Source organism: Phoenix dactylifera, chromosome 4 (assembly GCF_051530095.1).
Source record: "Phoenix dactylifera cultivar Ajwa chromosome 4, Ajwa_hap1_PhDact_Kaust_v1.1, whole genome shotgun sequence".
In the NCBI taxonomy this organism is placed as follows: Eukaryota; Viridiplantae; Streptophyta; class Magnoliopsida; order Arecales; family Arecaceae; genus Phoenix; species Phoenix dactylifera.
Window position 1 is genome coordinate 20,320,010 of NC_143193.1, and position 27,009 is coordinate 20,347,018.

Sequence of the window (27,009 nt, forward strand, 5' to 3'; positions counted from 1 at the left end):
ACTATAGCGGACTCTATGTGCGAGGCGGAGTACATTGCGGCATCGGATGCGGCAAAGGAAGCTGTGTGGCTGCGGAAGTTCATTGCTGAGCTCGGAGTTGCACCCTCCCTTAGTGGACCAGTCCTTGTCTATTCGGATAGCACTAGTGCCATCGCTCAGGCCAAGGAACCAAGAGCTCACCAGCGCACCAAGCACATTCTGCGCAGATATCACCTGGTTCGTGAGATAGTAGAACGAGGTGACGTTGATCTTCAAAAGATTGATAGGAAGGATAACTTAGCCGACCCCTTCACTAAGGCCCTCAGTGTAAAGGAGTTTGACCATCATTACTTGAAGATGGGTATACGATACTGTACTGATTGGCTTTAGTTCAAGTGGGAGTTGTTGGGAATTATGTCCTAAATCCAATCAATTGTTGATTGTAAATGTATTTGAATCAATTATAAATAATATGGTATTTATTCATCACCAGAACATCTTCACAAACTCCGATGTGATGAAGTCCTTAGGACTGCTTTGTGTAATGAAATATGATTTTGTCACATAGGTCCTTAAATGTTCATGACCGTATGATATACTATTAATAGGACGATAGTATTATCGGGCGTAGGTCATTGTGTATCATATTTGTTGGTTGTCTTCCAAACCAAAGAGTATAGAGATACTAGTATGGTATACAGGTGAATAGTAGTGTACGTTCACTGAACGTGACCAATTGACGGACTCTCTCTTGTCAAGAGTTGTTCCAAGTGGATATGGGTATATGTATCCTTTAGACCTGAGATTGCAACCGGTGGCTTGCAAGCAACTCACTGTACTTTGGTGCCGGACTACCTGAATTTCTAATCCAGCGACGGAAGGTTTCTGGGTCCAGTCAAGTACTTGTGATAGTCAGTTGCAGATCAAGATGGGATTGACCTTCTTTAGAAATAAGGGTGAATGCCTTGTGTTTTCAATAAAGTAGTACCCTGGTCAGGAAAAGTCAAATCTCTATCACTTGACTTATTGAATTGAAACATATTTCCGGATGGATCGTTTCAGGGTAGACAGACTCTGAACCCACCCTGGGCATTTTTTGGTCAAGAGGATGAATTATGCAATAACCATAGTCCATAGGTTCTAGAATGTTGCTTTGCATCTATTCGGCCTATCCGGTCGTCGGGTCCCATTGCTAGATGGTTACTTCGATTAGTGTAGGAAGTGTTCTTGTACTACCGGTTTAGGTTCAAACCTGTGAGGTCGCACGCTTAGAAGTTTCTGGATTGATCAAATAGCTGATTGACGATTGAGAATCGTCTAGAGGTAAAATAGTCAATGTGATTGACTGATTGCCCTAAGCAATTGTTGCTTGGAGAAGTTAATTGGTGATTAGATCACTGATTAGACTCAATTTGATTGAGTAATAGAGATTGGGCTTGACCAAATTCAAATATGATTTGAAATTGGTAAAACCGTAATTGACACCAAAATTGGTTCGGTGAAATTGTCTAATTTGCTCAACCAAATCAGATTTAGCTTGACTCAAATTGGATTAAAATCAATTATGATCCTAGTATGACTAGGACTTCCTTCCCTATGTGGGACCCACATACTGTATGTGGGACCCATGTCCTGCTTAGGTGGGACCCACATACTGTATGTGGGACCCACATCCCGGCCACCTCACCCCTTTGCATGCGTGACACGTGGCGGAGCAGGACACCTCTTTTGCTTGCATGCGTGACACGTGGTGGGGCAGGACACCTCATAGGGACACCTCACCTTCTTCTTGGCCTATAAATAGGCCACCCCTCTTCCTTCTTCTTAACACATAAAGAGCACCAGAGAAAGAGAGTGAGAGGAGAGAGTAGTTCTAAAGGTGAAAGCCCAAGAAGGAGTTCTTGAGCTGTGAAGGTCCATCTTCTTCCTTCTCCCTTTCAGCCAACCTTCTGCCTCCCTGCGAGCTAGCACTCTCCGGGAAGCTGATCATTCCGGAGCTTCGCGTGGACGAGTCATCGAGGCCGGACGCTTGTGCAGCTACGAAGCATCCTTGAAGGAACCCCCTTCTAAAGGTAAGAGATCTGATCTCTTTTATGGTTGAGATATGATCTCAATCTTCAAATCACAAGAAGTTGTGATTTATGCATATTTATTTGAATTACACAATCCTCGAGATCTGAGGGCTTTGTGATATTTGGTGTCAAAGCAAAGGATTAGTGGAGACTATCCGATTCCCGGAAACTCTCACGCGTGATCGTGTGACGAAGCGTGGCTCTCCACCCGGGGGCTCATATGATGAGTGCTTTGATAGGCACGCGCGGGTGTCACCCTATGTATTGGGACTGAGCCCGCGCCACATACGATGTGCAGTTGAAGATTGTCTTCGACTGGTACCAGAGTTAAAATATCTAAAATATCAAGCATGTTTTGGGTTAAAATGTTTAACCCGTTCTTTCCGCATAAAAATTTTCTGAAATTCATGCTTAGCCCTCTGCACGCACACCATCATTCCATGCCCTAGGTTTACCCCAAACTGATATCATTTTAATTTTATTTTTTTATTAAATTCCTTAGTTTAATTTTCTTCACAAACTCATCTTTTTAAATATTGTTTATTTTTAAGAAAACAACTGTACCCCAATCCCTATGGATCGATATTCGTAATCACTATCCTACCAGATACGTGCTATTACGTGGTCTTTAAAGTTGACTATCAGTGTCAATGGGGGGCCAAGGAAGAGCAATCCCCCCTAGGAACATACAAGATGGCCCCTAATCTGAGTGGGGGGCGTCTACAAAGTTATCCCTTGAGCTCGGCTCGGGACGGCTCAAATGTGGAAGGGGCGGATGGATCGCGCTGAAGATCGGACGCATGGAGACGTGGATCGCTCGCGGAGGGATGCAGAGATGCTGGGAAGCGCGGATGGATCGCGATCACGGAAGCTGGGAACTTGGGTGGATGTGAGGATCTGGGACACGGAAGAGGCATGAAACCATCACGGACGGCTGGCTCACGGACGCGGCAAGGATCCGACGCTGAAAGCTGGAACGTGGACGGCTGGAGTTTGCACGCAGAGGCTGAGGACCTGAGATTCTGAAAGATTGCGATCACCTGGGTGATTTGAGCGTGGATCTTGAAGCATGGGATGCGGAAGGGAAGATCGGGACTTTGCTGGGACTCGGGTGATTGCTGATTATGCGGCTGGAACTTGGGGAGCTCTGGTAGCTTGGCCTTAAACGCGGGATCTTTGCTGGGGACTGAGACGCGAGGAATGCGAGGAATACGCAGAAGGAAGCTGAGATTCGGGATGTTGGGAGGTTGCACGCTGGGACGCTCGGGAGAAGCAAACACGGAGGATGCTTTGCGATTCTTCCACGCAGGCGGATGGGCTACACGCGGGCTCCATCGGGATGAGATGCACGAGCTGCTGGGACTTGGTTGCAATGAACTGGATGGCTGGTCTTAGCCTCCTTCTAGTGTGCAACTGGGGTTGAACCATGCAGTTGGCTGGTCACCTACAGTGATGCATCTTTTTGGACCTAATGCGCATTTTAGCTTCGATTTACGATCACCTACACCCCACAAAAATATAATATTAATGCAGCACTTTTATCATTATTTGTTAGCAATAATACTAATTTAAGTGATGTGTTGATTGCACTTTTGTGCTCTCATCACACCCCCCCAACTAGCTTATTGCTAGTCTCTAGCAGTTAACGAGCAAATAATAAAATGAGAGTGCAAAAGGTGTGGTTAACCTATGAATTTTTATTGAAGCTAAAGATATAAAACTAAGATATGTACCCACTTTCGTAAGGCATCACGATTGCACTTAGCACGTGCAACAAGCCGTTAAACTCCTAGGTTACCCTAGTGGACGAGTGTTGTCTCGTGAGGATTTGCAGAGATGTTACCCACAAACATCATGAATGATATAACATGACATGAGAACCTAATAAAAATGCAAAATAAATTCTAAGCTAATACACATGTAATTAATTAATATATATTTTCAAGAATGGCAACTATCAAAGCAAGAAAAATATAAAAGTACAGTGTGCATAAAATAGTATGACTTTCTCAGAGTACTAATACTTCCACCACAATAGGGTACCGCCTGAGTTTTAGGTGCACTACTCAAGTCCACAAGTATTTTCTTCAATTTGTTAGAATTTGATCCATCAAATTTTCAGAATATCACAAGTTGTCTAAATTTGTCAAGAATAGTTCGCAGATAAAGAAAGAGCTATCAATCCCAACTAAATAACCCGGGTACACAGAGGTCCAATACAATGGAGTCAAACCAGCTATTACCACATGTCACTGGGTTCAGCCTAACCAACTCATTCATGCTTATTTTTTTTTTTAATATACATGACAACTACAGCTATCCAACCCCATTAGGCTCTAGTAAGGTCCATGTAGCGAGCTTTCAGCCAATGACCTCCGATTCAGTTGGCTCAAGACATTAGGTGAAACATCCCTCGAACTTAATTACTCGAACCAGACTATGCCACGAGGCCAGACTTGTCATCATAAGTTTTTTTTTTGAATAATAATTATGCAAGAAAAGAGAAGGTAGACTGAACCATATAGATAGTTTTATTATATGTGTGACTGCATCGTGACTATAGGTCAACCAAGGTTGGATCATAAGGCACCTAAGTAATCTAGCTGGGATATTCAACCTCTATCTTTATGTGAAAACCAAATCATGAACCTTATGGTACGAACAAGGATACTCGTACTTCTTTTACGGATAAGGCTAACAAAAATTCAGTTAACAAATATGAACTCTCGAGGCTTTCCTATTGTCATTAAGTACACGTGTGGGGATCTAATAATAGGTCTCTGATCAGTCATAGTATGCATGTGTTCCTTGCCTTAATAGTTGCACAAACTTAATATGAACATACATGTGCATTTGCTCACAAAAGAAAGTAACAGCATAAATCAAATGCAAAAACATTTTTTTTATTTTTTTTTTATTTTTTTTTCAAAGCAAAATATTTCCCTCCCCCCAACTTAAACATTGCATTGTCCTCAATGTAAAAGACGCAAGAAAACTATATATGAGAGACAATAGAGAAAATAATATTGGAGAGAAGAGGAATACCTTGAGCTATTGATATCCAGAAAAGAAGATCTATAAAATAAGAAGTAAACTAGAAATAAAAGAAAAAAATAATTCTAACTAATATACACATACCTTTGCCGTCATGCTCAGTCATAAGAAGGCTCCCCCAAGGGAAAGGAGTCCTCTTCATCTGCAAAATTCTCAAGAAAAAATTTTAATATGTGTCCATTAACCTTAAAAATTTTGTCATCCTGTGGATTCTCAATCTCAACTGCGTCGTGTGGAAAAACAGTTTTTACAATGAAAGGACCTATCCATCTTGATCGTAACTTTTCAGGAAATAGATGTAAGCGAGAGTCATAACAAAGAACTTTTTATGCAGGTTCAAAAGATTTTCCTAGAATTGATTTATCATGCCTAATTTTCATTCGTTCTTTACAAAGTCTAGCATTGTCATACGCATCCCGACGAATTTCATTCAACTCACTTAATTGTAATTTTCTAGCTAAACCAGCATCTTGCAATTCAAAATTTAATTTTCTAATGGCCCAATACGATTTATGCCCTATTTCAACAGGTAGATGACATGCTTTTCCATAGACTAGCCGATACGGGGATATACCAAGAATAGTTTTATAAGCAGTATGGTAAGCCCACAATGCATCAGAAAGTTTTAAAGACCAGTCTTTGTGTGATGGATTCACCGTTTTCTCTAAAATTCGTTTAATCTCCCGATTGGCTAACTCTACTTGGCCACTAGTCTGCGGGTGATAAGAGGTTGCAATTCTATGGATGATACCGTACTTTCGTAATAGGATCTCAAAAGGCTTATTACAGAAATATTTTTCTCCATCACTAATTATAACCTTGGGCATCCCAAACCTAGAAAATATGTTTTTCTTAAGAAATTTTAAAACTGGTTTGTGGTCATTTGTTCGACAAGACACAGCTTCCACCCATTTGGACACATACTCAATACCAACTAAAATGTACTCATATCCAAAAGATGGTGGGAATGGTGTTAGATGTATGCCCTAAAAGCTAATCTAGCTGACACATTATTAATTCTAGGATATAATTTTGTACTTGACTATTTATTATTGAATAAATAAAAGGCATTTTTTTCATTCATATTGTTTATGTGTCTATGAATCGTCCAAGAATTAATAAGATGACGATGCATATTCTTAAGAGTTAAGAATTTGAGCCATGCATCATTGGTGATTAATTTCTGAATGCTCTTGATCAATGGATCATCACAAGGACGGTGATCGATCTAATCAGTGCACACATTGCTTTCCTTATGGATGGACGAGACTCGAGTCCACAGTGTAGCGACACTGAAGTAATAGTGCAGGTGCTTATTAAGAACAAGGGTACTGAGCATGACCAAGACAAGAAGTTACTTGGATGTCTATCCATTCGTCAGTGACTTGCTTGATATTGCAGTAGTGTGACTGGTCCTTTGACCTGCAGTGCTTCGGCTACTCACAGTAAGGTTATTGTAGTTTGACTGCACGTATACATAATCTCTAGACATATGGGTCCATGCAGTGTAGATTGGCTGCAATAGATTCACTGTAGGAGTAGGGTATGCACCTATATAGAATCTATCGACCTTGGTAGATAAGGAGAGATTCTATGTGATTTATAAGACTGAGTTCGTAAGACCTCGGCCGGGGCAGTATGCATAGTGGAGAAAGAGTTTTCCACTTTCGAACTTAAGTCGAATAAATCTTGACATATGACAGACGATGGGGTTTGACGAGTTGTCCATGACCTCCATCCTGTAGGGATCCACGATAGTAGGACTGTATCATACGAGAACTGCACCTAGAGGTTATCATTCTATGCTGCTGGGTAGCCACTACATGCTGCTAGGTGTCACTGGTGGATGGTGGGACTCATAGGGATTATTTCGATGATCGATAAACCCTAATGAGTAGAGTTGGAATCGTTCCGACCCATTGAAAGGAGTTTTCAATGATATTGTGATAGAGATCGCAAAATATCTTACTACCAGTCAGAATAGAACCTATGGGGTCACACACACTAGAAGTATTGACCGGTCCAATGGTTGAAAAGTGATTATGAATCACGAGTAATCAATTTGATTGATAATCAGTAGAAGAAGGAACAAAGAAAATTAATTAATTGGACTTAAATACAAATCCTACTTAGAGTAGGATTCCTACAGTCCTAATTAGATTAGGACTGGGAGTCCTATTTGGAGTAGGACTGAGATTTCTACTTGGAGTAGGATTTCTACAATTCTAATTAGATTAGAAGTTTTGAATTAAATTTGGATTCCTACTTGGAGTAGGATTCCCAGAGTCCTAATCGGATTAGGACTTCGGATTCAAATTAGAGTCCTAATTGGATTAGGACTAAAATTAAATAAGTCCTAATTGGATTAGGGTTTCTTAAGTCCTAATTAATTATTAATCTAATGAATCAACATGACTCCTAATTGGTTTAGGATTGAAGAGTTCAATTGAGTCATGGTTCATTCAAGTTCTAATTGGATTAGGACTAGCATAGATTGAACCCAATTGATTCATGATTTGGTTAAACCCTAATTGGATTAGGACTAAACCAAATAGGGGCATCCTAACACAAGAAGGAGGGGCTCACGTCCCTCCTCCTTTTCTTCTTTGGTGCGGCAACACAAGAGGGGCCGGCGCCCCTCTTGGTAAAACATCAAGGGCTCCTAAATTGTAGGAGCCCTAGATGCCTTTAAAAGGAGGTGAGGGGCGGCACCCTAGGGCATTGGAAGCCCTCTCTGTTAGAAACCCGCCCATGCCACAGAAAATTTAAAAAAAAATTCAGATGGCAGCGGAAGAGGCATAAGCGGGATCATTCGTTAATCCTATGAACGTTGTTCAATAACCGTTCGTAGATAGATTAGAATTAAAAAATTTTAATCTAATTATGAAGATCAGATCTTCACCTTGTGCGGATAGATGATCACCGCAAACTGAAGTTCGTGGTTTAGGATAAAGGTTCGCTTGAAGCCGTTCACGTGTCCGGCTTCTACGGGTATCCACACGAAGCAAAAACCGATCCTAGCTTCTTTGTCTCCTCGGGGTGCTAGCTTCCTTGCAGAAACTATTTTAGGTGGCTGATGTCCTTCCTTTTAATCAACCTTTGATTGTACTTGGGAGGAAGAAGAAGATGGAATAACCAAGGAAGAAGATCACCAAGCTTTGCAGCCTTTATCTTTTCCCTGCGTTGGAAGAAGGAAGGGTGGAGGAAGGGAGCCGCCAAGACCTTCTTTTCTTTCTTCTTGCTTGCGGTTGAAGACCAAGGGAGGAGAGGGGGCGTACGGCTGAAGAGGAGAGGGCTTCCAATGCCCTAGGGTGCCGCCCCTCACCTCCTTTTAAAGTCATCTAGGGCTCCTACAATTTAGGAGCCCTTGATGTTTTGCCAAGAGGGGCGCCGGCCCCTCTTGTGTTGCCGCACCAAAGAAGAAAAGGAGGAGGGGCGTGAGCCCCTCCTTCTTGTGTTGCCCTAATCATCCTCTAAGGAGGATTAGGATGCCCCTATTTGGTTTAGTCCTAATTCAATTAGGGTTTAATCAAATCATGAATCAATTGGGTTCAATCTATGCTAGTCCTAATCCAATTAGAACTTGAATGAACCATGACTCAATTGAACTCTTCAATCCTAACCCAATTAGGAGTCATGTTGATTCATTAGATTAATAAGTAATTAGGACTTAAGAAACTCTAATCCAATTAGGACTTATTTAATTTTAATCCTAATCCAATTAGGACTCTAATTTGAATCCGAAGTCCTAATCCGATTAGGACTCTAGGAATCCTACTCGAAGTAGGAATCCAAATTTAATTCAAAACTCCTAATCTAATTAGGATTGTAGGAATCCTACTCCAAGTAGAAATTCCAGTCCTACTCCAAATAGGACTCCCAGTCCTACTCCAAATAGGACTCCCAGTCCTAATCTAATTAGGACTGCAGGAATCCTACTCTAAGTAGGATTTGTATTTAAGTCCAATTAATTAATTTCCTTTGTTCCTTCTTCCACTGATTATCAATCGAATTGATTACTCATACTCATGATTCATAATCACTTTTCAACCATTGGATCGGTCAATACTTCTAGTGTGTGTGACCCCATAGGTTCTATTCTGACTGGTAGTGAGATATATTGTGATCTCTATCACAATATCATTGAAAACTCCTTTCAATGGGTCGGAACGATTCCAACTCTACTCATTAGGGTTTATCGATCATCGAGATAATCCCTATGAGTCCCACCATCTACCAGTGACACTTAGCAGCATATAGTGGCTACCCAGCAGAATAGAATGATGAACCTTTAGGTGCAGTTATCGTGTGATACAGTCCTACTATCGTGGATCCCTACAGGACGGAGGTCATGGACAACTCGTCAAACCCCATCGTCTGTCATATATCAAGATTTATTCGACTTAAGTTCGAGAGTGGAAAACTCTTTCTCCACTATGCATACTACCCCGGCCGAGGTCTTATGATCTCAGTCTTATAAATCACATAGGATCTCTCCTTATCTACCAAGGTCGATAGATTCCATATAGGTGCATACCCTACTCCTACAGTGAACCTACTGCAGCCAATCTACACTGCATGGACCCATATGGCTAGAGACCATGTATGTGTGCAGTCAAACTACAATAACCTCTCTGTGAGTAGCCGAAGCATCGCAGGTCAAAGGATCAGACACACTACTGCAACATCAAGCAAGTCACTGACGAGTCGATAGACATCCAAGTGACTTCTTATCTTGGTTACGCTCCGTACCCTTATTCTCTAACAAGCACCTGCACTATCACTTCAGTGTCCCTACACTGTGGACTCGAGTCTCGTCCATCCGTAAGGAAAGTGATGTGTGCACTGATCAGATCAATCACCGTCCTCATGATGATCCGTCGATCAGGAGCATTTAGAAATTAATCACCAATGATACATGGCTCAAATTCTCAACTCTTGAGAATATGCATCTATTGGAAATTGTATCCTAAATGTCAATCGTCAGCATGTTGATGATTAAATGAATTGATAAATTAATAAAGTATTATTTTGCATTATTCATCATTTTATCTTCAAATGAACTCTTATATGATGAAGTCCTTCGGACTTATGTTATGATAAAGGAGGATTTATCTTTGAGTCCTTAAACTTATTCGCGACCAAATAATATGTTGTTACTAGGACGACAACATTATCGAGATTAGGTCGTTGTGTGACATATACGTTGGTTGTCCTCTTAACCAAGGAGTGTGGAGACACTGGTATGCCATACAGGTAAAGTGTAGGAGTACATTTCACTAAATGTGACCAATTTCGGAATGCTCTACTGTCAAGAGATGTTCCGAGTGGATATGGGTATAAGTTTGGCCCTCTGACCTGAGACGGCAACTTGTGACTAGCAAGCAACTCATTGTACTTTGGTACCGGACTATCTGGATTTCTAATTCAGTGACGGAAGGTCACTGGGTGCAGTCAAGTACTTGCGTAGTCAGTTGTGAGTCGAGATAGAATTGACCCCTCCTGTAAACAGGAGATAATGTCTTGTGATTAATTTAGCAAAATCTTGGCCAGGATAATCCCAGTGAGGAGTCACGGGATATCTAAAGTTAATCACATAATGGATGTACTAATTATAGGGTTGACAGTGAGATCTAAGTCATCCTGGCATTAGGAGTCAAAGGGATTGAATTATACAGTAACCATAGTCCAGGATTCCAGAATATTTGCTTCGCATATATTCGGCCTATCCGAACGTCGGGTACCATTGCTAGATGGTCACATCAATTAGTGTAGGAAGACGTTCCTGTACTACCGGCTTAGGTTCGAACCTATGAGGTCACACGCATAGAAGTTTCTAGGTTGATCAAATGGCTGATTGATGATTAAGAATCATTCAGGGGTAATTTGGTCAATTCGATTGACAAATTATCCTAAGCAAAAGTTATACTAAAATAATTATTGAATTATTGAAGGATTAATTAGCAATTAGATTGCTAATGAACTCAATTTGATTGAGTAATTGGGCTTAGGTTGAGCCAAATTGAATAGGATTCAATTTGGGCTGCATCAGGGTTTGACCTAATTGAATTGGGTTCAACCCAAGTAGATTGAGCTTGACCCAATTGATGGAACTTGATCCAATTGGATTGGGCTTGATCCAAATCAATTAGAAGACCTTATTTAATGAGGATTATGAGTCCAAATAATCAGAATTGGATAAGGAGAAGAATCCCTAAATTTTAGAAACCCATCCTTATCTTCTTGGAGAAGAATGATACCTTAATTTATCTCCAATATTTTCTATGGCTATCCTCTTTATTTTTGGCCAAAAATTGGTGTGAGAAGAGAGGAGGCGTGGTGCTATATTTTCTATAAAAATGGCACCTTAAATCTTTCTAGAAAGATTTAGATGAATTTCCTAATTTGTAGGGATTGCATGGTGCATGAAATAGGGTGGTCTGCGGCTGAACTTTGGATGCATAAATTCCCATCTTTTAGGGATCCAAAATTCACGAAATTTGGATATGTTTATCTCCTCTTAGCTGCCAAACCACTAGAATTTTTTGGGAATTTTATCAGCCAAATTAGTTGGCTAAAATAGGTGTGAGGCCTGGGGTGGTCTTTTGGCTATAAAAGACCCCCATGCCTTGGGTTCAAAATATACCATATTTAGAGGTTTCAAAAAATTCTAAAAAAATTCTCTGAGGGCCTCCATCCCTTCTTCTCCTTCTTCCTCACGTCCATCCTTCATCTCCTTGAAGAACAATCAAAGGTTGAGTGTTTAGAATGAGAAAGCTTCAGCCATTGCTGCGTTCCTGCGCGAGCTAGCACTCCCGCGGAAGACGATCTACCTAGGGCTTTGCGTGTACTTCTCATAGAGGCCATTCGTGTGCGTGGCTGCGAAGTCAAGGATCAGATCCATAAATTTCTTCCATCATAAAAGGTATTAATCCCACATCAATATTTTATTTTGGAGTCAGGGTCTAGGTCTGATTTCCCGAGGTTTTACCCTCCTTTGGGGCTCCTCACGGAGTTATCTCCAGAATCCATTCGATGGATATTCGGAGATTAATCGGAATAGAGTTCTTAAGTTTTAGATCTGATAGTTAATCATGCATAAAAGTTTTAGCATAATTGTTTAAACAATTCCAGCATAATCCTATGTGTTCTTAAGGTGCTGATTTCTAGATTTGATCTTGTAAGCATGCATGAATTAAATTATTTGATTCGATTTTTTCGCTGCATTTTAAAACTTAAAAAGAACTACGTATGGCTTGATCCCCCTTATGAAGGGGTACGTAGGCAACACGATCAGGTTCAGCCATGGTTTTAAAAAAAAAAATCAGCATGCTTAACACCGAAAAACCTAGGATTCCCTTTCAGTGGTATCAGAGCCAGGTTCATGTTTAAACTTTTATGTTTTAATTCTTGTAATTAAATCTAAAATTATTAACATATTTAGATTAGATCTAAAGTATTTTTTATGATTGATTTAATTGCTGATTATGCATGATTAAGTAGATTTGAAATTTTGGATGCATATGATGCATGTTTGTGTTAGGATTAGTAACATGAATAAATCTGAAATTATAATATTATTTAGATTAGATCTAAATAAAGTTTATAATTTATATGATCTCTGATTTTAATGAACAAATCAGATCTGAAAATAAAAGTGAAAAAATAAATACATAAGATGTATGTTGTTTGAATTAATTCATGTTGTTATGTATATGTGATGCATGAACATAAAACATAATGACTTAAACATGAATTAAATCTGATTACATGTGATTAATTACAAAAACTCAGATCTGAAAATATGTTTTAAGAACTGAAAGATTGTAATTAATATGTAATTAAAAAGAAATATGCAATAATCAAAATTTTCATAAGTCTAAACTTAATTGAGAATTAAGTGTTATGAAATAGAATTGTAACTCAATTAATTGACATTGCATAATTATTTGGGAATATGGGTTAGCTTGAATCAAGTTCCTAGGATTGGGTTAGACCTAAGGTTAGAATCATACATGGACAAATAAAATTAATTGATCAAATCTAATTAAGTAGTAACTAGATTAGGTCAAGAAAATTCTAGGTCAATTTACAATAGTTGTAGATGGATCAAGTCCATGTCTTTGATTAGACCAAGATGGAACTTGATTTAGGCTCAGAGGTGTAGCCCGAGTTATTTGAGTAATCAAATCGAAATTGATTAACCAATCGGTGTCTAAGGTAAGTTTGGTAGTTTTGACCGGTGGTTTTTAATTGGGAGCTACTCGCACTGATTCGTCTTTGTCGAGTTAATGGCATATCCCTTCCACCGATCTCACTTACTTGGCCGACATGGTCAATCACATTTTGATTGGATCACTTAATGATTCGAGTTAGCCCATGCCTATAAGAAAAATCAGTTTGACTAATTTAGGTGCCTCCTTAATCGGTTTGAGTTTAATCTGATTTGGTGAAGTCAGTGGGAGAAATTAGACTAACCGGATCTTCTCATCTATTCTAATTATGAAATCCTCTAAAATTATTAGGTCCTTAAAATGAAATGGTTATGGGGATAACTAGGTCATAGCCTCCCATTAAGTTGGGTGATAATGGGTCCAATGTTTTGATAATTATTGGAGGCGCGACACGCCTGGTACTTATCAAGCATTGGAATTGTCATTCAATATATGATGAGTTAAGTGTACCTTCAATAGGCGGTCAGGTGAGCCGAGCCACACTCGAGCTTGATCGTCTATTAGTTGATTAGACTTAACCCTATCATTTAATGGTTGGACCAGACTAGGATATTCGGTGGAGGCGCCACACGCCTGCCGAAGAACCTAGGGCAAAATCATCACTAGAAGTTGCTTGGTGAAGCAATTGGTTAATAACCTACCAATAGGTGCATATGGGTTAGCCGAGCCACACTCGGGCCTATATGCGATCTATTGGGTTCTAGTGCTCACTAAAAAATTAAGAGTAATTTTTTGAATTGAAGGTAGAGGCTACCAATTTGTATAAAATAGTGAGAGTACTTTTAGACTAAAGTCCAAGTCTATTGAGTTTAGTCAATTCATATACTAATAGCCAAATTTTCTTTTTATGCAGAAATGGCCACTAATTTGTCACTTCGCTCATTGTTAGACAATGACAAGTTGACTAATCCAAATTTTAATAATTGGCATAGAAAACTGAAAATAGTGCTAGAGCATGAAAGGATCCTTTATGTGATAACAGATCCAGCACCTGAGCAGCCCGCTGCTACTGCATCAAGATCGGTCAGAGATACTTATCAGAAGTGGCTTAGTGATCGGATCACTGTTCGATGCATCATGTTGGCAGCAATGAGTGATGAGTTTAGTAGGCGTTTTGAGAATACGCAGCTGAAAGATATCATTCAAGTGTTGAATGAATCATTCAGTGTTCCTGACGACGTTGAGAGACACAAAACTAGTTGTGCCATCTTCAGCGCCCGAATGAAAGATGGGACCTCGGTAACTGATCATGTACTGTACATGATTGAGTTGATCGAGTGTCTAAGCTCTCTTGGCTTTCCCCTTCATGATCAATTGGAGAAGGATGCCATACTAAACTCATTGCCTGGATTATACCGTCCTTTTCTCACTCATTTTCGTATGACGAAACCTGTAGTGAATTATCACCAATTGTTGGGGTTACTACAGACGTTTGAGAATGATCACCAACTTCTTAAGAAGACGGTGAACTTTGTGGGAGGTTCATCCAAGGGTCGCCCCTTTAAGAAAGGGAAAAAGAAAAATAAAATCCAAAAGAAACAAGTGCACCATGCTCAGCCTAGTCAGAAAAAGAATAAAAAGGCTGATCAAAGCAAGGCGGAGTGCTTCTTCTGCAAGAAGCAAGAACATTGGAAGAGGAACTGTCCTCTTTACATTACATCCCTCGATCCGAACCGGCCTAAAAAAAGTGGGCAATCAGTTGCCAATCAAGGTACTTAAATGATAACACCTTGCAATTTTTCTATTTGTGATAATTTGACCTGGGTATTGGATATCGGTAGTCCTTTTAATATTTGCAATTCGTTGCAGGGGCTACAAGTCAGTGAGAGGTTTGAAGAAGGAGAAAGGTTCCTGAATGTTAGAGATGGAAGATCAGTTCCAGTTCTAGCTTTAGGAATTCTTAAATTTGAATTTAGCTCTCATGTAAATGTCCTTAGTGATTGTCACTATTGTCCAAGTTTTTTATTGAATGTCATTTCTGTAGGCCTTTTGGCCAAAAATGGTTATAAAATATCAATAAAAAAGGATTATTGCAATATCATTTGGAATGGTGCTGCTGTAATGAATGGAACTCTGAGTAATGGCATTTATATTTTGTCACAGCCTGTTCATGTAATGTACAAGTCCAATAAGCGCCCTGGAATAGATAATGTCACGGATGTCTACCTTTGGCATCATAGGCTAGGTCATATTAACAAGAACAGGATGAATAGGTTAAGTAAAGAGGGAATCCTCGATGTTAAGGATTGTGAATCATTGACAACCTGTGAATTATGTCTTCTTGGTAAAATGACCAAATCACCTTTTATCAGAAAAGGTGAACGAGCCAGTGACTTATTAACCATTGTACATTCTGATGTATGTGGGCCAATGAGCACAAATGTTAGAGGTGGGTATTCATATTTCATTACGTTTACAGACGACCTTTCTAGGTATGGTTATGTCTATTTAATGAGACATAAATCTGAATCATTTGAAATGTTCAAATTATATCATAATGAAGTAGAAAAATAAACTGGAAAGAATATTAAAACTCTTCGATCAGATCGAGAAGGTGAATACCTCACCAGTGAGTTTTTGACATATCTAGGAGAAAATGGGATTCTCTCTCAATGGACTCCTCCTGGTACACCTCAGTATAACGGTGTATCAGAAAGGAGAAATCGAACTCTGTTAGACATGATTCGATCCATGATGGGGTTTGCTGATCTGCCCATATCCTTTTAAGGATATGCTCTTGAGTCAGCCTGCTACATTCTAAATAAGGTTCCAAGTAAGTCTGTAAATAAAACACCACATGAGATGTGGACTGGATGTAAGCCGATGCTCTCTCACCTTAGGATTTGGGGGTGTCCAGCATACGTCAAACATTTGAAGACAGACAAACTTGAACCCAAGTCTGACAGATGTTTCTTTGTTGGTTATCCTAAAGAAACTAAAGGATATTACTTCTACTTTGCTGAAGAACAAAAGTTGTTCGGAAGCAATAGAGCTGTTTTTTTAGAGAAAGAATTTCTTAGTGAAGGAACTAAAAGCTCTAATGTTGAGCTTAGGAAAGTTCAACATGTAGAAGATCTGACACCATCTACTGAACTGGTTGAGTCGGATTTGATTAGATCAGATCCAGAACCCATATTAGATGCACCATTAAGGCGATCGGGTAGAGTACCACGTCAGCTGGACAGATACTACGGTTTCTTGGTCCGGAACGGAGATCCTATCGAACTTGATGAAAACGATGAGGATCCGATCACATATATGGATGCAATGCAGAGGTATGACTCTGATAAATGGCTTGTAGCCATGCAATCCGAAATGGAAACCATGAAGGTCAATGATGTATGGACATTAGTTGACCTACCCGAAGGGATTAAACCCATAGGGTGTAAATGGATATTCAAAAGGAAACGGGTGCAGACGGAAAGGTAGAGACCTATAAATCCCGTCTGGTTGCCAAGGGATATCGTCAACGTTATGGTATTGACTATGACGAGACATTTTCTCCTGTGGCAATGCTCAAGTCCATTCGGATTGTGCTTGCGATAGCAGCACATTTAGACTATGAAATCTGGCAAATGGATGTAAAGACCGCATTTCTAAATGGAGATTTAGAAGAGGAGGTATATATGATACAACCTGAAGGTTTTACATCTACAGATAAGTCTAAGGTGTGCAAGCTACAAAGGTTCATTTATGGATTAAAGCAAGCTTCACGGAGTTGGAATATACGTTTTGATAAGGTAATCAAAACATATGGCTTCATTAAGAATGAAGAGGAACCTTGCATTTATAAATGGGCAAATGGTTCAGTTATTATATTTCTTATTTTGTATGTGGATGACATTCTTTTAATCGAAAATGACATTCCTGCATTACAAGGAATAAAGGTTTGGCTATCATCTCAATTTGCCATGAAGGATTTGGAAGAAGCATCTTACATCCTAGGGATGAAGATCTATAGAGATAGATCTAAAAGATTGCTTGGATTATCCCAATCCACATACATTGATACTATACTGAAGAGGTTCAGTATGATTAATTCCAAGAAAGGCTATCTTCCAATGGGCCATGGAATTAACCTCTCTAAAAGGGATTATCCGACAACCTCTCAAGAAAGAGAGAGTATGGATAGAATTCCATATGCTTCGGCAATGGGATCTATAATGTATGCCATAACATGTACTAGACCAGACGTGGCATACTCACTAGGAGTAATGAGCAGATACCAGTCTGATCCAGGTAGCAACCACTGGAAGGTTGTAAAAACCATCCTTAAGTATTTGAGAAATACTAAAGATCAGTGGCTTGTCTACGGTGATTCTGACTTAAAACTTGAGGGATATACCGATTCAAGTTTTCAGTCAGATCAAGATGATAGCAAGAGCGTGTTGGAATATATCTTCACTCTTAAGGGTGGGGCCATCTGCTGGAAAAGTTCCAAGCAACATACAGTGGCAGATTCTACATGTGAAGCAGAATACATCGCAGCATCTGATGCAGCCAAGGAAGTCGTATGGTTGTGCAAGTTCATCACCGAGCTAGGAGTGGCACCTTTCATTGTTGGTCCAGTTCCTATATTTTGCGATAACACTGGAGCCATAGCTCAGGCAAAGGAACCTAAAGCACATCAGCGGACCAAGCATATTCTGCGACGCTATCACCTGGTTCGAGAGATTATAGAACGAGGTGATATTGATCTTCAGAAAATTGACACAAAAGAAAATCTGGCTGACCCATTTACCAAAGTCCTCGGCATTTAAGAGTTCAACGAACACAAGTCGAAGATGGGTATTAGATACTGTGCCGATTGGCTTTAGGCTAAGTGGGAGTTGTTGAAAATTGTATCCTAAATGTCAATCGTCAGCATGTTGATGATTAAATAAATTGACAAATTAATAAAGTATTATTTTGCATTATTCATCATTTCATCTTCAAATGAACTCTTATATGATGAAGTTCTTAGGACTTATGTTATGATAAAGGAGGATTTATCTTTGAGTCCTTAAACTTGATCGCGACTAAATGATATGTTGTTACTAGTACGACAACATTATCGAGATTAGGTCGTTGTGTGACATATACGTTGGTTGTCCTCTTAACCAAGGAGTGTGGAGACACTGGTATGCCATACAGGTGAAGTGTAGGAGTACATTTCACTGAACGTGACCAATTCCAGAACGCTTTACTGTCAAGAGATGTTCCGAGTGGATATGGGTATAAGTTTGGCCCTCTGACCTGAGACCGCAACTTATGACTAGCAAGCAACTCATTGTACTTTGGTTCCGGACTACCTAGATTTCTAATTCAGTGACGGAAGGTCACTGGGTGCAGTCAAGTACTTGCGTAGTCAGTTGTGAGTCGAGATTGAATTGACCCCTCCTGGAAACAGGAGATAATGTCTTGTGATTAATTTAGCAAAACCTTAGCCAAGATAATCCCAGTGAGGAGTCACGGGATATCTAAAGTTAATCACATAATGGATGTACAAATTATAGGGTTGACAGTGAGCTCTAAGTCATCCTGGCATTAGGAGTCAAAGGGATTGAATTATACAGTAACCATAGTCCAAGGTTCCAGAATATTTGCTTCGCATATATTCGGCCTATTCGGACGTCGGGTACCATTGCTAGATGGTCACATCGATTAGTGTAGGAAGACGTTCCTATACTACCGGCTTAGGTTCGAACCTATGAGGTCACACGCATAGAAGTTTCTAGGTTGATCAAATGGCTGATTGATGATTAAGAATCATTCAGGGATAATTTGGTCAATTCGATTGACAAATTATCCTAAGCAAAAGTTGCATTAAAATAATTATTGAATTATTGGAGGATTAATTAGCAATTAGATTGCTAATGAACTCAATTTGATTGAGTAATTGGGCTTAGGTTGAGCCAAATTGAATAGGATTCAATTTGGGCTGCATCAGGGTTTGACCTAATTGGATTGGGTTCAACCCAAGTAGATTGAGCTTAACCCAATTGATGGGACTTGACCCAATTGGATTGGGCTTGATCCAAATCAATTAGAAGACCTTATTTGATGAAGATTATGAGTCCAAATAATCAGAATTGGATAAGAAGAAGAATCCCTAAATTTTAGGAATCCATCCTTATCTTCTTGGAGAAGAATGACACCTTAATTTATCCCCAATATTTTCTATGCCTATCCTCTTTATTTTTGGCCAAAAATTGGTGTGAGAAGAGAGGAGGCGTGGGGCTATATTTTCTATAAAAATGGTGCCTTAAAATCTTTCTCAAAAGATTTAGATGAATTTCCTAATTTGTAGGGATTGCATGGTGCATGAAATAGGGTGGTCTGCGGCTGAACTTTGGACGTATGAATTCCTATCTTTTAGGGATCCAAAATTTACAAAATTTGGATATGTTTATCTCCTCTTAGCCACCAAACCACCAGAATTTTTTGGGAATTTTATCAGCCAAATTAGTTGGCTAAAATAGGTGTGAGGTGTGGGGTGGTCTTTTGGCTATAAAAGACCCCATGCCTTGGGTACAAAATATACCATATTTAGAGGTTCCAAAAAATTCTGAAAAAATTCTCTGAGGGCCTCCATCCCTTCTTCTCCTTCTTCCTCACGTCCATCCTCCATCTCCTTGAAGAACAATCAAAGGTTGAGTGTTTAGAAGGAGTAGCTGAAGCACCGCAGGTCAAAGGACCAGTCATACTACTGCAACATCAAGCAAGTCACTGACGAGTGGATAAACATCCAAGTGACTTCTTGTCTTGGTCACGCTCAGTACCCTTGTTCTGTAACAAGCACCTGCACTATCACTTCAGTGTCCCTACACTGTGGACTCAAGTCTCGTCCATCCAGAAGAAAAGTGATCTGTGCACTGATCGGATCGATCACCGTCCTCGTGATGATCCATTGATCAGGAGCATTTAGAAATTAATCACCAATGATACATGGCTCAAATTCTCAACTCTTGAGAATATGCATCATCATCTTATTAATTTCTTGGACGATTCATAGACACATAAATAATATGAATGAAACGATGCCTTTTATTTATTTAATAATAAATAGTCAAGTACAAAATTATGTCCCTAGAATTAACAATGTGTCAGCCAGATTGGCTTCTAGGGCATACATCTAACAATCTCCCACTTGCACTAAAGCCAATCAGTCATATATCTAAGCCCCATCTTCTCAAGGTGGGCTTCAGTCTTTTGCTGACTTAGCTGCTTAGTGAACGGATCTGCCACGTTATCCACAGAGTCTACTCTCTGCACCTCTACATATTTCTTCTCAACATAGTCGCGTATGAGGTGGAAGCGCCGCTCCATGTGCTTGGACTTCTGATAAGACCTTGGCTCCATAGCTAGTGCTATGGTGCCAATGTTATCGCAGTAAAGTGTTATGGCATCTAATGACATTACACCTAACTCTGCAATGAACTTTTAACCAGAAGGTTTCCACTGCACCCTTAGATACGGCTTAACATTCAGCTTCTAAGGTAGAATCTATAATGATCGGTTGTTTGGAACTCTTCCAATTTACTGAACCACCATTGCACATATTCTGATGTAGACTTTCTATCATCAATATGTGTGCATCCTTCTACCTTCAACTCTGATCTTCTTCCAAAGACCAAGAACATGTCCTTAGTTCTTCTCAAGTACTTAAGACTGTTCTTCACAGCTATCCAGTGCTTTTTGCCTGGATCTGATTGACATATGCTCGTGACATTCATAGCATGTACTATATCAAGTCATGTACATAGCATGGCATACATGAGGCTCCCTATTGCTGATGCATAGGGGATCTTGCTCATGCGTTGAATCTCTTCAGATGTGTTGGGGCACATCTTCTTGGAGAGATTAATTCCATGCCTTAGGGGTAAGAGACCCCTTTTAGAGTTTTCCATGCTGAACCTTTTCAGCACTTCCTCTATGTACATCTTCTGTGATAGGCCAAGCATCCTTTTAGATCTATCTCTATAGACCTTTATTCCCAAAATATAGGATGCTTCCCCAAGGTCTTTCATGGAGAACCTTTTTGACAACCAGACCTTGACCGAGGTTAGCATGGGAATATCATTCCCTATCAGGAGGATGTCGTCCACGTACAGTATGAGAAATACGACAGCGCTCCCACTAACCATTTTGTAAACACACGGTTCCTCTTCGTTTTTGATGTAATCAAACGTTTTGATTGCGTCATTGAAACGAGTGTTCCAACTCCGAGATACTTGCTTTAGTCCATAGATGGACCTTTGCAGCTTGCAGACCTTGTGATCTCCATCACTGGAAGTGAAACCCAAAGGCTATTCCATATAGATGTCTTCATCAAGATATCCATTCAGAAAAACTGTTTTCACATCCATCTGCCAGATTTCATAATCATGAAATGCTGCAATGGCAAGCAATGTTTGGATGGATTTCAGCATGGCTACAGGTGAAAACGTCTCCTGATAGTCAATGCCCTCGTGCTGACTATACCCTTTCGCCACAAGCTTTGCCTTATAGGTCTCTACCTCTCCATCCGAACCTATCTTTCTTTTGTAGATCCATTTGCATCCAATAGGTACAATACCTTCTGGTGGATCTACTGAAGTCCAGACTTGGTTGGAATGCATGGAGTCTAACTCTGACTTCATAGCTTCCAACCATTTTTCGGAATCGATATCAGATATCGCCTCGTCGTAGGTTTTGGGATCCTGCGTGTGATCCCTATCTCCCACTAGGAATATTTCCTTGGTATCCTCTCTAGTATACCTAAGTATCTATCGGGAGGATGGAGAGACCCTACTTGATCTGCGAGGTGGTTGAGGGACATCGTGTACTGGCTCTGTATTAATGGATTCGATAGGATCCATGACTCGTTGCTTTTCAGAGACTTTCTCTTCAAACTCAATTTTCCTCCCACTGCCTCTACTAAGGATAAACTGGTTTTCCAAGAAGATGGCATGACGGCTCACAAACACATTGTGCTCCTCTGAGACGTAAAAATTGTATCCTAATTACTCTTTAGGATATCCTATAAAACGAGCACTTATGGTCCTAGCCTCTAGTTTGTCCGCCTGTAGTCTTTTGACGTGGGCCGGACATCCCCAAATCTTGAGATGGCCAAGACTTGGTTTCTTACCATGCTATATCTCATACGGTGTGGTAGGAACGGATTTAGAGGGAATTCTATTCAACAAGTAAATAGCTGAAAATAGGGCATCTATCTAAAGAAACAAGGGTAAATCAGTGAAGCTCATCATGAACTGGACCATATCAATACAGTCTGATTCCTCCTCTCTGACACTCCATTGAGCTGAGGTGTACCAGGAGGAGTCCATTATGAAACTATACCATTCTTCTTGAGATAATCACGGAACTCTCCATTAAGGTATTCACTTCCTCGATCTGATCGAAGAACCTTAATGAGTTTTTGTGCTTATTTTTCTACTTCATATCTAAGCTTTTTGAACCTTTCAAAAGTTTCATATTTGTGTCTCATACACATATCCATACTGTGAGTAATCATCGGTAAAATGAAGTAAAAATTACAACCCCTAGCCTGCACATCGAATGGGCCACACACATCAGTGTGTACTAGGGTAAGTATTTCAGTGGACCTCCCTGTGTCCTACAAAGGATAACTTGGCCATCTTTCCTTGAAGGCAGAATTCACAAATCAAATATGACTCGGAAGTCAATGAGCCCAAAAGCTCATGTTTCTCCAATTTGTTTATTCTGTCTTCTCCTATATGGCCAAGCCTGAGGTGCCACTAATACTTTAGATTTATCTCATTTTTGGATCTATTAGATCCTATGGTATTCACTGTTTACTCAGATATATTCATAGATATATCCATATGTATGTGATAGAGACTGTCAATCTTAAAACCATGTTGAATCAATTTAATTTTCAAATAAATAAAAATCTTTCTGTGCTAAATAAAATACAGAAATCAAATTTCTGCTAGCAATAGGTAACAGTCCCTAAGTATCCTGAGCATATCTGACAAACCTTCTGAAGGTCTGTCACCCTTCATGTTCTTTATGCTTCCCATGTATGTAGGACAGTTCCTCTTCCAATGGCCGTCCATGATGCAATGGAAACACTTTTCCTTGCAATTGGCCTTTTTCTTGGAACTTCCTTACTTGGTGTTTTCTTAATATTCTGCTTCTTCGCAAGCTTCTTCTTCTTCCAAATAGACTCTCTCTTGAAAGTAGAAAACAACTTGACAGCAAAAACGATGCCCCTTGAACTTCTTCAAGGTCCCTAAGTTAGTTACCAATTTATTTAACAATTCTATTTTAGTGCATACAACCTTGTTCATATGGTAGTTTACTATAAACAATTCATATGAAGCTGAAAGGGATTGCAGGATCAAATCCGTTTGCAATTCCTTGCGCATGGTCATGCCAAGCTTCTCAAGCTTCTCTAAGTCCTTTATCATGGTCAAACCATGATCATGGACAGACTGCCCATCGTGCATCTTGGCTTTGAAGAGCCTCTTGGACACTTCAAACCGAGCTGCGTGACTCTGATCACCATACAACTCTTGCAGATGATTTAATATGTCCCTGGCAGTTTTTATGTTCTCATGCTGGCATTGTAATGCATTGGACATGGATGCCATTGTGCAGCACCTAACTTTATTGTCATTGTTCGTCCACTTAACAAGCGTCTTACGCTGATCAGTGATCGGACGGATTGGTAACACGGGGATTCCATGGTCTAGCACATACCCGAATTTCTCACAATTCAAAACTATTTTTTGAAATTTGCTGAGCCAATCTTTATAATTGGGATTCCAATGTACTGCGTCCAAGATCAGAACAAGCTTGCTTTGGTCAAACGGTTGTTCTATAGGATATGAGTTAAGAGTCTAGAAGCTGACTTTATAATCCTCAGAGAGTAAAGATTCTAGTTAGACTTTTGTACTTGATCCTAATCTGTTCTAAGGTCTTTTAGAACAAATGTAACTCCCACTATTTTCTCGAATTCCTCACACTCTCCTGGTAGGAAAATGGAAATCCCACACGACTAGGATTTCTAGTGGGTACTGCGGTCCCACCAATTTACATGCCACCTCACCTAACAGTTATTGGTGACACATAGATTGATGAATGTACAACTCTTGTACAATGCTTCTCAAGCATGTTGCAGTGTAACTTGGTCTCTAAGCCATGAAAACCTCACCTAACAGTTATTAGTCCCATTTCTTAGTTAAGTCAGACCCACCGTATAACCGTAGGAATAAAGTCGTCATTGGGTCCTCACCTAACAGTTATTGGTGCCCAACCCCACCTTTACCCTACAACATCTCATGTCTATAGAGAGGTCCAGCCCCCCGATGCAACTTGACCACTGTATCCAGCCGAGACAAATCAACATCAGAAAGACCTTAGCAGCTCTACTACAGTGGAAGACCTATTGACTTAATATTGGTTAATCAGGTCTTAGTGTTTGCAACTTGAGCTCTTCATAAGAGGTAATCGAACAATTGGCCAGGTAAGCAGGTGGGAGGCTCCCCTTACTCAGAGAGTAAGGTCCTAATTAAGTAACCACCTTTCATGCTTTTCTAGACACCAATTAGATCAATTAATCTAATATGACTTGCTCATGTCGGTTCACTCTCAACTTGATTGAGGAGGTTTTGATTTAGGTCTCAATTGGGTTTGCTACATCACATGTAAACCTATCTACCCGACTCACATTCACATCACATGCAAACGGCACATTGCAGGCAGTTATAATCGCAGCAATAATTAAAGCTAAACTTTAAATAGGTGATGATCATGGATTCTAGTTAGGTCGTATTACAAGCACATGCACGTCAATCGATCAACTGGCCTTCAACTCTTGAATTGGTTCCAAGCCTCCTTGATTCGATCCTTGATCAACTCTTGATCCAATCGCCATCAACCGCTTAGATCACCTGTTCATCTCATGCCTAGTCTTCAACTTGATCGTTGACGTACATCACATCACACAAATACAACCAGATTGTAAAATAAAAATAAAAATAAATTACATCTCCTTTTAGGAGGCACGCAGGCCTCTCAAAACATCAAATAAGATGCATGCAAGCATATGAAAAATTACATGACATTGCAGATCACATCGCAGGTCATTACATTTGATACCAAAAGGGTTTGAATCCTATGATCATCACCATATGCAACAATTATAATTTTCAGATCTGAAAACTAACTGATTATATCATGACATAGGTTGCTGATCATGCTAATCATGATTCTAAACTTTGTAATCTCATTAACAACGCAATTAGAATCATCATTTTATCACATAAAAATCAGCATGCAAAAATCAGCACCCCTGAAAAATCTGCATGCAGAAATTTTCAGCATGCATGATCATTCAATTTTCAGATCTAATAAGCCTTTAGATAATTAATTCTTACCTTAATCTACAAAGCCTAGGCTCTGATACCACTGTTAGAAAACCCCGATCATGCCGCTGAAATTTAAAAAATTCAGATGCAGCGGAAGAGGCATGCGCGGGATCAACCGTTCATCGCATGAACGTTGTTCAAAAACCGTTCGTAGATAGATAAGGATTAAAAACTTTTTAAAACATTAGAAGATCAGATCTTCACCTTGTGCGGATAGATGATCACCGCAAACTAAAGTTCGTGGTTTAGGATGAAGGTTCGCTTGAAGCCGTTCAAGTGCCCGGCCTCTACGGGTATCCACACGAAGCAGAAAATCGATCCAAGCTTTCTATCTCCCCGGGGTGCTAGCTCCCTTGCAGAGATAACTTTTGTTGCCCAGTAGATACAACCCAAGAGGGGGGGTGAATTGGGTCTTTTAAAACTTTTATGCTACTTCTAAAACTTTTTGATTTACTATGCTAAGTTGTATAGATGCACAGTGAAAGTTAAACTTAGCAAGGGTTTGATGTATAGACTTCGACTTGATTAAATATGCTTGCAACTAAAGGATGTGCGGATAAGAATTAAGCAAGCAATTTATCTAAGTAAGTAAGTGTGTTAGTTAGACAATAACTAGAGGCATTACAAACACAAAGGACATATAGTGGTTCGGTGCACCCCAGCACCTACATCCACTCCCCAAGACCTCTTGGGAATTTCACTATAATCCTACCGATTACAGCCGGTTGTTTTACAAGCTCACAACCCAACTTGTTGTTTTACGAGCGCACAACGAACTCGGTCGGTTTTCCCTGGCTCACCAACTAGAACCTCCCCGATTGTTTTTCCGGGATCACAATCAAACCCTTACACGTTGGTTTTACCCTCGGCTCACCAACAAACCTATCACCGTTGGTTTTCCCTTTGGCTCACCAACAAACCTTAACACCGTTGGTTTTTCTTTGGCTCACCAACAAACCTTAACACCGTTGGTTTTTCTTTGGCTCACCAACAAACCTTAACCCCTTGATTCAATCCCTTGATTGAATCAAGTTACAAGATATTAAAACAAAGTATAAAACAAAACAAAGCTTCTTAAACAAGCAAATATGACAATATAAACAAATAGAGTAAAGAGAAGCCCTCAAACGAGTTTTGAAGATGGAGGAGCTCGGCTTCTTCTTTACTTGATCCTCCTCTGATTTGGCATGAAGTAGAGGATCCCCGAGGCAGCACACGGATGGAGAGGAAGCTTTCGGATTCACTTGGATGCTCTTCTTCTCTCTATTTCGTTTTGTATGGCCCTTTTGTGCT